The sequence below is a fragment of the Cebus imitator genome, unplaced genomic scaffold, assembly GCF_001604975.1.
Source record: "Cebus imitator isolate Cc_AM_T3 unplaced genomic scaffold, Cebus_imitator-1.0 Scaffold279, whole genome shotgun sequence".
Classification (NCBI taxonomy): Eukaryota; Metazoa; Chordata; class Mammalia; order Primates; family Cebidae; genus Cebus; species Cebus imitator.
In genome coordinates, this window is record NW_016107594.1 from 2,960,366 (window position 1) to 2,977,284 (window position 16,919).

Sequence of the window (16,919 nt, forward strand, 5' to 3'; positions counted from 1 at the left end):
GTGAAGCTGAAAGAAGAGAAAATTTCATTTTCCAGATGTTTTTCTCTATGAAGGCAAGACTATCAGAACGATCTGGCCTCCCAATCCTATACCATATTCGTTTTCTCTCAGTTTTTGATCATAAATAGAAGTGTGGATCACTTTGTGATTTCTTTGTGATTTCTCTTTCTTTTCAACCCTTTCCCACATCTAAGCTCAGTGCTGACAATAATGTGGTCAATTGACATTTACAAAGCACCCAGCAGGGATCTGTGTTACTTCCTCAGACAGGTGGACATCACCATCAGCCCCATTTTACAGATGGGAAAGAAAACGTTATAATTAAAGTGAAGTGAATTGTCCAAGGCCAGTCAAGTAGTATGCTGCCAATCTCTTATGTAACAAAGTAGCTTGTAATTATTCATTTCTAAAATGTGGTGCAAACAATCGCTTATTTAAAACATTAGGGTAATGTCACCAAACTTTTAAAAATGACACACAGAATAGTTTTCTCTTTGTTATTTGGGAACCAGATTTGACATAGTTCATGGCCCTGGATAGTTGCAGCTGAGAGCTCACCAGGTTAGAAGGGATGGAGTCAGGAAGAGTTTTCTTTTCTCTCTTGATTCTCAGGAGACATTACTGAGAGGCTCTGAGATGGCAAGGACACAGGATAGTGCATGACCAGGACCAAGCAGGGACTTCCTCGAGTCCTCGACAGAACTGCTTCTCTGCCTCCTTCACAGGTGCTTCTGTGCCCGTCCACCCACCCTCCCCAGAATGGGTCTGGAGCCAGCCATCAGCCAAGTCCTAACACAACGATCAATCTACTGAGGTTCCAGCCCATTCCAGTCCCTGGTTTTGAACTTATTTGGAATAAACTTTTATCACCTCAACGTTTATATTTTAAACAATTTAAAACTTTTTTTTTTTTCCTGTCACCCAGGCTGGAGTGCAGTGGCACGATCTCGGCTCACTGCAACCTCCATCTTTGGGGTTCAAGCAATTCTCCCTGCCTCAGCCTCCCGAGTAGCTGGGACTACAGGTGTGAGCCACCACACTTAGCTAAATTTTGTATTTTTGGTCTAGATGGAGTTTCACCAGGTTGGCCAGGCTGGTCTATGAACTCCTGACCTCAGGTGATCCGCCCACCTCAGCCTCCCAAGGTTCTTGGATTACAGGCTTAAGCCAACAGGCCAGGCCTAAAACTTTTTTTTAAATTGTTTTCCTAAATTGGCCATGTCATGAGATAATGCTCCATGGAACACTGGGTTAGGTAAAACTGAAACAGCGAAGCAAGACAGGAATAATTTCTGGAAAGTTAGTGTCAGTGTGAGGGGATGGCAAACAGAATTAGATGAAGATAAAATATTAGGATGGTAAAATCTTTATAATTTCAATCTGGATGATTGATAGGTGATGCACATATACAAATTATAACTTTTAGGATGTGTTTGAAAGTTCTCATAAAAATTTAAAATATATGTTGATTTATAACTCAGAGAAAGAAGGATTAATATGTAAGAACTCTAAAATTACAAGTTAAGTGGCGGACATTTTAGTTAATCTAACTTCCATCATTCAAAAGTAAATACATCATTGTACATATTTTACCTATAGATTATGTTGTGTTTTTATCCTAATTTCACATTTGAATTTATTTTTCATTAACATTCTCAAAAGCAAGCTAGGTATAAAATGCAAATAAAAATAATCCCAGAAAAGGTTAACTTTGGAATTTTGTGGGTAGCAGTAAAATATTTTGGAAACTGAAAAGCAATTTTCTATAAAAATTAAAATGGCTAAATGGAGATTTCATTTACTCAGTTTTTGCATCAAAATAAATGTTTATTCATAAAAATAAGCTGAAATGACCACTTTGTAAGAAATAGCAATGAAATTTCACTTTATATCTTAGTTCACTACTTAAAATATAAGGCTGGTTAGAGCCGAATGACTGGTTTTTTACAACTAGATGTGGAAATTTTAAGAATTTATTAAAATACATTAATATTTTAAAATGGTAATTTTACAGCTCAACCTAGTATAATGTGCACTTAGACGATTCTCAATACAATATGCACGATTCATTTACATACTTATAGATGTAAAATACTTTCCTTTAATTAGAACTACTCTATTATCTAAACAATTGGCACTTGCCATATTTTGAAGGGTATTCATCTATTATATTAGAAAAGCTCATATTAAAGTTTAATGGGAACTGTAGTTTCTGTATTTCTTAAGTTGAAAACCTATTATTTAGAAAGAAAAAAAGATTTTACCTTTTCTGGCATTTAGAAAAGTAACAGAGTATTTTTATTTATTTATTTATTTTTTGAGATGGAGTCTCACTCTGTCACCCAGGCTGGAGTGCAGTGGCACAATCTCAGCTCACTGCAACCTCTGCCTCCTGTGTTCAAGCTATTCTCCTGCCTCAGTCTCCTGAGTAGCTGTAATTACAGGTGTGCACCACCACACCGTGATAATTTTTGTATATTTAGTAGGGACGGGATTTCAGCATGTTGGTCAGCCTGGTCTTGAACTCCTGAGCTCAAGTGATCTGCCTGCCTCGGCCTTGCAAAGTGGTGGGATTACAGGTGTGAGTTGAATTGTATTTTCCTTAATGAACAGACCTGTGTGGCTTATTTTTCACAGATGGACATATTTATTTTAATCTGATTTTTATTTATTTGTGAGCCCAAATGAAATTATTGTTTCTTTACCGTGAGATACCACTTCTATTTTAAATTCTGGAGACATACATAGTATGCTAAATAGTAACTGCTGATGATAAAAAATAAGCATATTAGATAGTTGGAATCTCATATCAGCCACCATCTTATACTTATCAGATATCACAGAAGATTGTTTTCAAATTTTGGCAAGAAAAAATTTGTAATTCACTTCCAGAAATGGAAAGGTGCGTTTTTAGCCTTGCATACATTTATAAAAGAATGCTGAACATTTTTGTTACTCATTTATATACCTATTGTAAGAGAAATACAGAAACAACAATACTAATTTTAAAAAGTAGTGGTGGCTCTCGCCTGTAATCCCAGCACTTTAGGAGGCCAAGGTTGGCAGATCACGAGCTCAGGAGTTGGAGACCAGCCTGGACAGCATGGTGAAACTCTGTCACTACTAAAGATACAAAAAATTAGCCAGGTGTGGTGGTGCACACCTGTAATCCCAGCTACTCAGGAGGCTGAGGCAGGAGAGTTGCTTGACCCTGGGTGTGGGAGGTTGCAATGAGCTGAGATGGTGCCATTGCACTCCAGCCTGGGTGACAGGGTAAGACTCCATTTCAAAAAAAAAAAGGAGAATGTTCCAGTACTGTCCAGATCTCAACCTGTTCCACAGAATACCTCCAAGTTTCCTGTTTCCATTTTTATTTTTGTCTTTGTGATTTTCTAATTGTGCTTAATGCCTGAGACAAAATCAATTATGAAAGCCTGGCACAACTTGTAATTTCTTATCCCTAATTTTTTGTTCACAATTTATTTTTTCTGCTTTGTGAAGCTTTATCTATTATCCATTAAAGCTGGGATGAAAGCCACCTTGTTGAAGATTAACCAATTATATCTTTTAAAATGGTATGTTTTGATTTAAAATATTTAAAGAAACTTGGTATGAAATGTCTTCACCAATGCATAGTTCTGTGTTGTCACCATTTCTGCAAACATCTTACCTTTCTGATAGCAAAAGACTAGCCAGACATTATGTCTTAGATACACTGTTGGTGGCAAACACTTAGCACCTCAGAAAAGAGAAAGAAAAGCCAGTTGTATGTGAAGGAGTGTGCCTCTGTTATCATCAGTGATGCTGGTTGTAGAAACCTCAAATCCTAAAAGACATTGAAATGTTTTCTAAGTTATCAAACAATGATTAACTATTATGTGATAATAGTTTTCATTAAATGCACATTGTGGCATCCTTCAAAAGTTGGTAGTTCATATAATAAACACTAACAAGGTTATACCTATTAAAATGGACTTTTGTTTAAACCAAATTTGGTTAGAAAAATTGCTTTTTGTGAAAACTGTATGTTAAACATCTCATTGCAGTCTACCTCATGGATTACAATGTGACTATCCTTGACTAATCAACAAACACAGCAACAATAGCCAAGCACCGACGCATTTCCACAGTTCGATTCTAGACGAGAAGTTACTACAACAACGACAACTCCAAATCTAAGAAGGCAATTTGAGTTTCATGCATGATGGTCTGCTGGCTTCTATCACTCTAGTAATAAGACTCAAATGCGTTTTTTTCAGCTGATATAAACTGACAAGCACTGAGCTCTCACTCACTCATTACAGAGTTGCGCCCAGGGGACAGAGGCTGGCTGGGCCAGCGGCGGTAGGAGATGAGTGCTCAGGGTCCGGGTTGCCAGGAGGAGGAGGATGTGGCGGTTGGAGGGGACATGGCTGCCAAAACAAGCCTGCAGATGATCATAGGAACAGCAATGGTAGTCATGTAAAAATCTTTTTACCGAAAAAGCTGCTTGAATGTCTGTCGAAATGTTCAGATTTACCAAAAGAGAGGCACCGTTGGAACACTAACAAGGAAATTGCACTTTATTTAATAACATTTGAGAAACACGAAGAATGGCTAACCACCTCCCCTAAGACAAGACCACAGAATGGCTCAGTGATACTCTACTACAGGAAAAAAGTGAAGTACAGGAAAGATGGATATTGCTGGAAAAAGAGGCAAGATGGGAAAATGACCAGAGAGGACCACATGAAGCTCAAGATTCAGGGAGTGGTGGTAAACCACAGAAAAGGTTCGCTTGGAGCACAAATGTCATTTGCAGGCTGCAGTGGAGAATGGAATTGCTTGGAATCATGTGATACGAGTCACCTCTGTCCAAAGCATTTTTGTTTGCCAAGACCCTGGTTTTTGCTTTTGTTTCATTTTTCTACCTTCTTACCCTATAGTCTCCATGCAAGTTTTCAGTGAAACCAGATTGAACTAAAACAAAAAAACAAACAAACAAAAAAGCGTTTTTTTTTTTTTTTTGGTGAACAGAACAATAAACACCTTTATTACATGGGTGAAGACAGAAAACAAGGATTTTTTTGCCTTTCCGAACCTTGATTTTCCTAAGATAGAACTCCAACTCTTTGCCCTCTAGCACATAGCCATCTGCTCAGCCACAATGTCCCCGCCTTGAAGCGATGCTCGCAAGACGCTTTTCCTGCTGGAACTGCTCCTCCAGGAGACTGATTTTGGCATTCTTTTTCCTTTTGTCGTATTTCTTCTGAAATTTTTAGATCATTTTTTGTTTAAAATCTCTTCTTCCTCAGGAGTCAGCTTGGCTCCCTTCTTGCTGCCCAGGGGCAGTGCATAGTGGGACTTGTACCACTGTTGGTACGGTGTGCTGTCGATGAGCACGATGCAATTCTTCACCAAGGTTTTGGTACCGACCGGCTCGTTATTAGACGCATTATAGACAACATCAATAATTCTTGTTTTCCGAGTACAACAGTCTGAGCCCCAGGAGAAATTCCCCACGTCCAGTCTCAGGGCACAGTATTTCTTGTTACCACACCACACACAGACTGTGTGGATGTGGCGGGGGCCAGTCTTGGTGTTGGCAGCCAGGTGCCCCAACTCATACTTCTGTTTCTTGTGGTAGGGCTTTCTCTTGCCCCCAGGCTTGCCACACTTGTGCTAGTTGTCCCTAGAGATGAGAGATGCCCATCGCTCCGCTCTGGCTGGAAAGAGCTTTTTTTTTTTTTACCATCAAACAAATAGAATTTATGCAGCAGAAGAGAGCTGTTGAACCTTGCCTGGAAGCTAATTAATGAGCTCATTAGGAGATAGGCTGTGTGGGGAAAGAAGCTGGCCTCCCAGCTCGGAACTCTGAGCTCTGAGGATGTCCAGAGCCACACTAGGACCAGGTGCTCTTCTCGAAGTAGGAGATAGACCCCTGAGGCCCGGCTGGAGAGAGGCACCCCTTGCCAAACTCCCCAGACTCTGTCTTGTAGGTCTGCCTTCCCAGAGAGTAGCCGTGAGGGGGCCCCTGCCAGCCTCCTGGGGTGCACGCTTGGCTCGCTGATTGTAGTGGGAAGGCAGGGGGCAGGCATGTGCCCAGGCCTGGGCGTGAGTATCAGAAACTCGGTGCCCAGGCCCCTGCCCTCCCATTCAGTGAAGCTCTGGGGAGTGGGAGGCCTTGGGAGTGGGACGTCTCGGCACCTCTCAGAATGAGGCATGTGCTTAGAGACTCTGGGCCACCATCTTCCCCCACTCGGCACTTCAGGGTTCTGCCGGGGGGGGGGGGGGGGCAGCCTCAGGCCACCAGGTAGACCTTAAGCAGGCCTCCCAGAGTGCAGGCGGTAGAAGACCCCCAGAGGCAGGCCGAAGTTGACGATGGCAAACCACATCTGGTAGCCATAGAAATCCTTTTCTAGCCTGTTCTAAACTCTGGGTGTATGCCAAATTCGGGCATCATCCGCAGTGTGATATTGCAGACGATGAGGAAGAGTGAGATATCCTTGAGTGCCCACCACTTCCAGTTGAGGTGGCTGTAGTAGTGGATGTAGGCCAGCGAGTCCTGCTGCAGGCCTCAGCCCAGCTCCAGCAGGGAGCCCCTGCGGGGAGGCTCAGCCTCCTGCTTCTCTGTCAGGCCCTCAGGAACTGCCTCCCAGAGTGGGTGTCGGTGCAGACCCTCGATGATGATGAGGTTCTGGGTGATGTGCTGCAGGATGAGCAGCAGCGAGTAGACCAGGATGAGATGGTTGAGACACTCATGTGGGTGCGTGGCCACGATGGAGAAGCAGGCAATGCCCATCTGGCCCAGTGCAGCACCACATCTAGGCTGCGGGTGGGGTTCTTTTTTTGGGGGAGGAGGGAGAAAATTGGCTTTATTCAGTAAGTTTATTGGTAACGTAGGAAAGGATGATAGTGCCTCTGCCCTTCTGGTACCCCCGCAACGCCCACAAAGGCTGAAAGGCAGGAGGTCACAGCAGGGCGAATTCCCCTTTGTGATGTTCCAGCCACCGGTCCAGCGTTAGGGCCTTGGGTTGAGTCTCAGGGTCATCTCGATGTCAGAGTCAGGACTCAGGGCATAGAAACGGAACATGTTCGCCAGGTCCCGGGCCCCGGGGAAGCCAAGCTTTTCGGAGTCCTCAGGAGTCATCTTGTGTCGTCCATGACCTTGCGGGTGTGCTTGGTGAGCAGGGTAGCATGCTCCTCGCCCGTGTGTCTACAAGTGCTCAGCCTGATGTTTTGGCCGACGTGTTTTTCTGCTATCTTCAGCAGGCTGAGCACCATGGGACCCAGGTCGGACACGGACATGCCACCCATGGGAGCGTCACCTGCGGGCAAGCTTAGCAAGTAGCTCTTTCCGTCTGGGGCTTTCTGGGGCAAGAAGTGGGAGAGGATGTTCTCGAAATAGCAGGGCATCTGCACACTGGTCATGGGAACACCGATGTCCTGGAAATATTCCTGCAACTCCCCTTTGTGGTCAAAGTGCGCAGCGGTGAATCTCCCGGCCGTCAGCTTCTTGATGTTCTCCAGGCCACTGTAGACTACAGAGTGGAGGCCCAAGCCCTTGGCCAGATCAGCTAGCAGCTTTCCCGCGCTGAGCAGAGCCCGAGTCTGCAGCCTCCAGGGACCTGGAGCCTCACGCTGCGCTTCCGACCTCCCGCAAGGGCGTGTCCTCGGCAGGCCCCACCCCGTGTTGCGTGCCCACGTCATGCTGGTCTCCGGCGCGCCCCGCTGGGCTGCGGGGACAGCTGTGCCTGAGGAGACAGCTGCGCCTGAAGTAGCCCCCCGCCCCCCGCTGGGGGCCTGAGGGAGCCCGCCCGCTGGGGGACTGCGGGGACAGCTGTGCCTGAGGAGACAGCTGCGCCTGAAGTAGCCCCCCGCCCCCCGCTGGGGGCCTGAGGGAGCCCGCCCGCTGGGGGACTGCGGGGACAGCTGTGCCTGAGGAGACAGCTGCGCCTGAAGTAGCCCCCCGACCCCTGCTGGGGGCCTGAGGGAGACCCCCACCCCCCCGCTGGGGGCCTGAGGGAGACCCTCACCCCCGCTGGACTGCGGGGACAGCTGTGCCTGAGGAGACAGCTGCGCCTGAAGTAGCCCCCTGACCCCCGCTGGGGGCCTGAGGGAGACCCCCGCCCCCGCTGGGCTGCCCAGACAGCTGCGCCTGAGGGAGTCGCTGACGGGCACGTTGACTGGTGGCTGGCGGACAGGGGACAGCGACCTGCGGCAGGTGAGTGGTCTGAGCCCTCCCGGGGCCTTCCTTCCGTTTGGCTCCTCTGGCCGTGCCTAGTCCTCCGCGGGCCCTGCCTGGGTCCAGGCCTTTGGAGCTGGGCTCGGCCGGGTCATAGCCCTCTGCGTCTCCGAGGCATCATTTTGGACGCTGACAATAACTGGAAGGGTTAATTTGTGCCCGACCAAGAAAAGAGCAGGATTTCTGATTTCACTTAAAGCAACTTGCCCCTTCACTGTGAGCTTTACAAAGTTACGTGGGCTTCTTGTGGCCAAATGGGGAGTTCAGAACAGATTTATGTGCAAATAAGCTACAGATAGTGCCCAGAAAACGTGGCATGCAGTGGTTTTGTCCTTAAAAACAAAAATTCTATGAAGAAACCAGCCACTCTGAAGAGGTTACATCTTTTAGTGATAAATGTAAAATATAAATTAATTTCTATAGCTATTTTGAGAATATCGATTAGGAACTCTTTTTCCCATAAATTATTTTTTATTATAAAATGGCAACAGTGACATCCAGTGTTTAGTAAAATTAATGGCAGGTTATCCCTGAGGCCCATTAAAGACCCTAATGCTTTGGAATAAAAATGCATATGCTTATTTTCACATAAGAACTGTATTAGTCCGTGTTCACACTGCTGATATACACACACCGGAGACTGTACAATTTACAAAAGAAAAAGGTTTAATGAACTCACAGTTCCACGTGGCCGGGAGGCTTCACAATCATGGTGGAAGGCAAAACGCACATCTCTCATGGCAGCAGCCAAGAGGAAAAGGAAAAAAAAAAAAAAAAAAAAAAAAACCGAAAGGGGTTTCCCCTAATAAAACCGTCAGGTCTCCGGAGGCTTATTTTCTACCAGGACAACAGTGTGGGGGAGACCGCCCCTTGATTCAATTGTCTCCACCTGGTCCCTCCCACACATATGGGAATTATGGGAGCTATAATTCAAGATGAGATTTGGGTAGCCATAAGCCAAATCATATAAAGAACGTATACCTGGAAATATGACTGTCTACACTTGCTTTATTAGTTTGGAAATATGGTCAGCCTGTTCCTTGTGGTTAGGTATGCAGATTGCACTAGCTCAGTTGATGTTCATACTAGAATCAATCAATCTATCTATGTATATCTATATCTGATCTCAGTAACAGAACAGAGCTCTTGTTCTCACTACGGTTTTGTTAAGGAGATTGGCTAGAGTGTTCATCTTCCCCATCTGCCTTACTGCTGAATCTTCTGACTCCTGCGCCTGAAAAGCGGTTGAATCGCGGTAAGAGAGTTCGCTGTGGATTCCCATGGGACTGAATGAACTCGGTTTTTCGTTTCATTCTCTTCAGCTCCTCTTTGCACTTCAGGATCAAGTTGGATCATCCAGCGTCTGGAGAGTTATTCTGGGGTGCAAGAGGACATGGGTGCTTCATCTACAGGTAGATTGTTTGGGTCTGATTCCTCCTCCCTGCCCAGATTGATGACTTCTTTTCTGTTGAATCCTTGTCACCACTCTTCCAGATTATGGGGTAGAGTGGCCATAATTTTCTTCTGTTTCTAAAATTTAACCTGGATTCCAGTAACATATATTTATTCTCTGACCAAATTATGCCATATCAAATTTCCAGTCTCTGGATCTTTTTGTTTCTTCTTGGTGGAGTCTTTTGATAATGCCTATCTAGTCACTTCAAATCTTTCTACTTTAGTTTCTGCTGGTATAAGCGAATCATTACCAGCCTTTTCACAAGGCTGATATAAAGAGAAAGGTAGAAAGTGTATCCAAGTGAATTAGTCATACAATGTTCAAGGAAAATGGATACTGAAAAAAGCATTCTTTGTTTACGTATTACCAAAAGTTTCTGGGTTATGTAAGACATCAATGGGATGGTTGAAAGCAGTTTGGAAAATTTGTTTTGCAAAGAAATCCTGTAATTTCTAATCTAAATTATTCAGAAAATGTATTACCACCCAACTTGTTTTACGAGACCAAGATAATCTTAATACTAAAGCTGGGTAAAAACTTAAAAGAAAATTCACAAATATAGAAACAACAATTCTTTGAAAATCATTAACAGATTGAATTAAGCTCTCTGTAGAATGATAGTACCTCATGAGCAGATGGGTGTTAACCAAGAAATATAAAGTTTATTTTGCATTCAAAGTTAATCACTGTAATTCACATGTTAACAGAGTAAAGGAGTAAAAAAATATTATCTCAATATGTGTAGAAAAAGCTTTTGGCAGAATTTAACACCCATTGATGATGACATCTTAGCAACCAACTTCATCTAGAAAAGGGAATCTTAGGCAAGGCTCGGTGGCTTAGGCCTGTAATCCCAGGACTTGGACAAGGTGGGCAGATCATGAGATCAGGAGTTGGGAGACCAGCCTGACCAAAATGGTGAAACCCCATCTCCACTAAAAATACAAAAAATTAGTCAGGTGTGGTGGTGCATGCCTGTAATCCCAGCTACTCAGGTGGCCGAGGCAGGAGAATCACTTGAACCTGGGAGGCAGAGTTTGCAGTGATCTGAGATGTCACTGCACTCCAGCCTCAGCAACAGAGCAAGACTGCATCTTAAGAAAAAAAAAAAGAAAGAAAGAAAAAAAGAAAGGCAATCTTCACAGACCTGTTGCTAGCACTTTTCTTCACTGCAAATATTGAAAATAAAACAGAAATACTTATTCTCACCACCTTCACTTGTAATTGTACAGGAAGTTCTAGGCAATGCAAAAAGCAATAAAAGTAAATAGAAACAAACATGAAAAAGAAAACTGTCATTATTTAAAGAAGACATGTTTGTTTATGTAGAAAACTCAAATCTATTAAAAATAAATAAACGAATCAAATGAGATCATGGAATATAGGTTCTATTGATAAAAATCAGTTATATTTCTATTTACTAGTCAATATTTTTTAAATGATTTTCTTAATAAACCTACCAATTTATATAGCATAAAATTTTTAACCTAGAAGTTATTCTAAATACATTTCTAGGACAAATTGAAGAAAATCTAAATGGATAGAAAGATAAACTATGTCCAGTTTGGAAGAATAAGTATTTTCAAGATATCAGTTCTTCTCAATTTGATTAACAGATTCAGAGCGCTCAGGCTTAATTCCCAAAGACCTTCCTGAGAACTTGATGAGTCTAGAATGTATATTTGGTTTTCATAGCTGGGAGAGGAGGCCATGCTGCAGGCAACTGGTGGGTTGGAGGCAGGCACACTGAAACATCTGAGGAGGCACAAGACAGCCCCTCCTTACAACAAAAAACTGTGCTAAAATGCCAACAGTGGCATGCTTTTCCCAAGGATTTCTTCTACTGCCCTTTACAATGGAAAGCTGTTACCTTTTAAAGGTTAATTTTTTAACATGTATTAATCTGAAGGTTGACTTCTAACATTTAATTCTGTAATCAATATGCATAGAGAGCTGGCATCATGAGAAGATAAAGACTATCACCAGCTGCCAGCCTCCCTCCCACCATGTGTAACCAAATGCTCCAACACTACTTCTCAGGTGAATTATTTTGTCTCACTGAGTAGTGACAACACTTGGTAGATATTAAACTATAACATTGCAGGATATGTTTCTGAACTTCATCGTTGTTTTTAAAATTGAAGTTACCTGTACCACACTTTTTAGAAAGTTTTACCTCTTTCCATGTTTTAATATCCACTAGAGGATTGCTTACTTATTACGTTTTCCAGTAGCCTCAAACACCATAAAAGTTAGGGCTGTATTATTAATTTTTAAATCCTAGTTGTACCCCAGTACATAGTTTGTAATTTATCTGGTATCATATTGTTTAAAAGATTCTCTAAAATTTTCTTAACATTTAAATATTTCATTTTTTCCAGATAAATTTTAAACTTTTATCACATAATATCAAGAAGTAACACAAATGCAAGCAACTTTTAGGAGTTCACTGACTGCATTAAAAAAAAATACTTGCGCAGGATTTATGTGAAAATGACCAAACCTAAAAGTGCTTTCAAACATTCATCCTAGGTACTTGAAACATTTTCCTTGTGAGAGCTTATTCATTTGTTTAGGACACACTTCTCTTTTACAGATAATGCCAAATTAATTCAGCTGCTGTCTAAGTGATTATTATTGGACTCTAAATAAATGCTGTAATTTAATTTGAGGAGGAACTATATTTAAAATATTTCTTTCTGGTTTTATTGATAAAGTCATTTAATTGGATGTCTTTTGTTTTGCTTTTGAAGTTCACTAACTTGTCAAATCATATGCGTAGAGTAGCCTGTGCAGAAATTCTCAAATGCTAATAATTAGTTGGCAAAATACTCCTCAAAAGAGAATTTGCATGCAAATGGGATAGACTGCTCCCCAAACTCATTATAAAATATGGATATATCTTTTAACTTTTATAGTTAATTATGAACATATCCAGGATTGACCCCTTAAATTGTCCCTAGAGCAAGGTCCTTGTATTAACAAACCTATCAAGAACTGGGCTGTCAATCTATTGGTGCTGTTCCGGGCTTTGCCACCAGGTGTCGCTGTTTAATGAAGAATTTTGCTCCAGGCTTCCCAGGTGCTTAATAGGCTAAGACAGCTCTGGAGATGGGGTGGTCCCTTCTTGGTAGGCTAGGCCGAAGGCACACCCCGTTTGGGATCCCAGATCCACAGATTAGCTCTTTAATTTCCTAGAACAACAGCACAGAGCCAGGACTGAGCCTAGCTCTGTCCAGTTAGCAGCTCCCCATTAGGTATTCTCCCTGGGACAGACATCAGTGCCCAAGAGGCAGGGACCTTTTTTCTATGAAACTCTCAGCACACTAATAGTCTGTCCCAGTCCTTCGGCAGAAACATTCAGGATCACACCCAGCTTCCCAAGGACGTCTCCAAAATGATTGATGTGCCCAAGGAGGGTCACTCCTAGTGACCCTAAAAGCCCAACTCTTAGCCTTCAATTAGAAATTTAATGACTCATGGTGAATGTCCACCTCGTCCCATACCTAAGACCATCTGCCAGACACTCCTGCTCATAAATGGGGAAACTCAGCAGGGGCCTTCTCCCTGTGAGGTGCATGTTCCAACCTCCACATGTTCCACACCATCCATATTCTATGAAAATGGAACAAGGGCATTTGAAGCAATATAGAATTCGGCACCTAGGAGTGTTAAAGATATCCCTTTGGAGGTGTTAATATGAAGGAAGGAGACATAATGTGACCACCCCAGTTGTGAGAATTAACAGGGACAAACCAAATGAGAACAGGCATGAGCTATTTCTGCAGACTAGAAAGAGGGAGCCACCACCGCCCTTTGGGCTTGGCAGAGACTCACAGGAGGCAGGTAGTGGGAAGAAAGAGGCTCGGGGAGCCCTGGTGGAGACTAGTTGTGGCGGGGCGCGGTGGGGGTGGGGGACGCAGCTCATGGAATTGACTAGGGGGAAGATTTGCTTTCTCCACCCGATCCTAGGTTGGAAGTGGAAACAGCATTAGGGAATCTGTCAGTCATAATTAATTCCTGGCCTTTGGGCACTGATTGCCTCTGGTTGAACTCTTTGGCCTCCTGGGCCGTGGCTAGACACCCTGGCCTTCCTTCCTGGACTCTGACTTGCAGCAGGCAGCTTCCAAGCTGGCTACTGCAGACAAGAGCTGGCTGCCCGGCTGCTTGCGGCAGATCGTGGGTTGGAGTTCTCCTTTGATATGTGGCTTAGTCATTGATCATTTACAAACTCAGTCTCTCAAAGTCCTATTGTCTTGTCTTAGCAAAAATTAAAATTTTAATGGATGGCTAATATATGTGACTTTGAGAAAATCCTAAATTGTTATAATTACTAGGATTATTTTTGTATTTTACCCTTAGAAATGTAGCTTTTTAGTTTTGGGAATTGTAAAAAAATAAACTTAAGCCCTGTACTTATATTTAATCATAACTAATCATAGAGTTGAGTAACACCCAACACTGATACAACCATTTTTTAATTAGCAAATTAATGCATGAAACAAGGAGCACAAAGCAACTCTTCTCACTTTGAGAGTCTTTTCTTTCCTAATCCACTTTCATTGCAAGGTTTTCATACACTTCTTAATGACTTTTATTCCCATGTTACAGTGTGACCTGGCAAGTAAAGTGTTAAACAATAATTGAAAAAGAGTTTGATCTTAACACTGCATTTTCAGGATCTTAATGACTTTATTATAAAATCCGTGTACAAAATCATCTGCATTTACTTCCAGCGGAGAAAATCAAAAGGTTTCAGTCACTGAATCTTTCCCAACAGGAGGTAGAAGAGGGCCTGGGACTGCAGGCAAGGGAAGAAACAGTGGTTTACCAATAAAAATGTCTGTGACCTCTGTGGTGCCGTGTTCCCAGAAGCAAAGCCACTGGCAGTGACGGTGGAGCTGAAGAGAGGCAGGCTTCCAGGGGTCCCTGAGCACCCATGACCTCCAGTCTCGAGTGCAGCAGGGTTGGAAGCTGGAGGAGGAGCTGCTGGTCTTCGCTCTGTCTCCTGAACTCCTCTGGCCAGGTTAGACACTTTTGTGCTTTCAAAAGTAGCGCTATGGGAGTTTCATGGTGTGTGTGATGGACACACCCCAAAGTCCTCACTATTGTTCCTCACACCTTTGCCCCACATGCTGGCTCATCTTCTGATGGGGATTTGAAGCTGCCTTCAGGCTCTCCTGAATTTCACCATTCTCTCCCCTGGGGAGCTCCTGGGCAAGACCTAGGCATGGCTTGGACCTAGCACATTGTGTTAGCATTGTTTAGGTTAAATGGGTACCTGTGTGATATATTTTTTATTTTCTATTTATTTTTGAGATGAGTCTTGCTTTGTTGCCTGGGTTGGAGTGCAGTGGTGCGATCTCGGCTCACTGTAACCTCCACCATCTGGGTTCAAGTGATTCTTCTGCCTCAACCTCCCAAGTAGCTATGACTACGGGCACGTGCCAGCATGCCGAGCTAATTCTTGTATTTTTAGTGGAGATGGGGTTTCACCATGTTGGCCAGGCTGGTCTCCTGTGTACTCCTGACCCCAAGTGACCCACCCACCTCAGACCCCCAAAGTACTGGGATTACAGGCATGAGCCACCACCCCTGGCCATGTGCTGGTATGATATAAACATGCCATAATTACCTTTGTGTTTACCTTTTTGCCTGGGAAACACTGGATAGGGGTGTTCCCACCTTAACACGCTCTCAGGGACCACACTGGTGGCAGCTGTCACAGCCTTGACAAACTTAGGGTCCAGGAACAGTGCTTCTGTGCACATACGTGGTACACTTTGTGTTCAGGATGAACAGCAAACGCTGGAGCCCAGTTTGGTATGTGCCAAGCATTCAGAGGCATGTTTGCTTTTCAGAGTTCAGAACATGAGTAAGATTGGCCCTGGACAACTATAGCATCTCCTGCAAGGGGCCCTCATCGCCCACACTGGCTCTATCCTGTGTCTCCCACCCTCCCTTGCCTGCCCTAGCCCTCAGGGAGGGTTCCTTCCTGCTGCTTATCTTCCAGATTTTCCTTTCTAATTTTTCGTATTAGCTGAATTGGGATCCACTTTTTCAAGGACTCTTCTAGACAATCGATGGTGGATATAATCAACCCCTTCATTTAGTAAACACTTAAATCAGGATTTATTTGTTAATAGTTAGCTAGCCAGTCCTTGAAATTATTGAGGAAACATTTTTCAGTAAAGGCCCTTCAGCAAGTGTCCCTGTGGGAATGTCACGCCCAGTGTTCACTCTCCTTGAAGCCATTTATTCCCAAGGTAGTCTCCATGGGATATTCTTGTAGCTTCCAGAAGCCAATTGAGCTCACCCATTGTTCAGTTATGTGAATTTCCACATCAGATGTAAATGAACCAAACGTTGACTTTGTCAGGTCTCCAGGGAGATCACAGGATGCTAGGAGCAGGCACCTAGAGTTTGCCATGAACTGTGTCCCTCACCTGAGTGCTTCACTGACAAATTCCTCCCTTTCAGGAGAGGGCTTCAGGCTGTGATGTCACAGCATGGTGGTGAGTGGTATGCCAGGAAGGTGTTGATGGGGAAGGTCACACTCCCACAGCTGTGTTCACTATTACTAGATAGATCCGTGCTGCCCTCTTTGTACTCATGCAGGAGAGTCAAACTGCATGGGCTCTGCACTCATTAACCAGAGCAGATGAGTCATTGCAAAACAGCACCCAGATTTTGCTTATGTTTTCCTTGAGAAGCTGTCGGTCGCTGATGTGATTTGGCTGTGTCTCCTCACCCAAATCTCATCTGGCACTCCCATAATTCCCATGTGCTGTGGGAGGGACCCAGAGGGAGGTAATTTGAATCATAGGGCCAGTTTCTCCCATAGTTCTCATGGTAGTGAATAAGTCTCATGAGAGCTGATAGCTTAATAAGAGGTTTCTGCTTTTTTTTTTTTTTTTCATTGTCTTTTGCCACTGCCATGTAAGAAGTGCCTTTCGCCTCCTCCCGTGATTCTGAGACCTCCCAGCCATGTGGAACTGCAAGTCCAATTAAACCTCTCTTTCTACTCAGTCTCTGGTGTGTCTTTATCAGCAGTATGAAAGCGAACTAATACAGCTGCCTTCCTCTTCCGTAGCTGTCCATGTCCCTTCGAATGAAAGTTCATTCAAGGATAGGTATCTTTATTTGGACCCTTCTCCCCCTTTTCACTTCCTTTGAGGCTGTTTTATTGATTCTTTCATTTGGCAGCATGTCCCCAGCACTGCTAGTATGCCATATGTG

General features: G+C 43.7%; 1 pseudogene across 1 annotated transcript; it reads right to left on the bottom strand.

Annotated features, from left to right (window-relative positions):
- Positions 1-4,291: 4,291 nt before the first annotated feature.
- Positions 4,292-6,781, bottom strand: LOC108284447 (annotated as a pseudogene). Its single transcript, XR_001817225.1, has 3 exons — positions 6,658-6,781; positions 4,919-5,705; positions 4,292-4,543 (listed from the first exon to the last, which is right to left on the bottom strand). The product of XR_001817225.1 is annotated as a 40S ribosomal protein S8-like (transcript).
- Between the last annotated feature and the right edge of the window lie 10,138 nt (positions 6,782-16,919).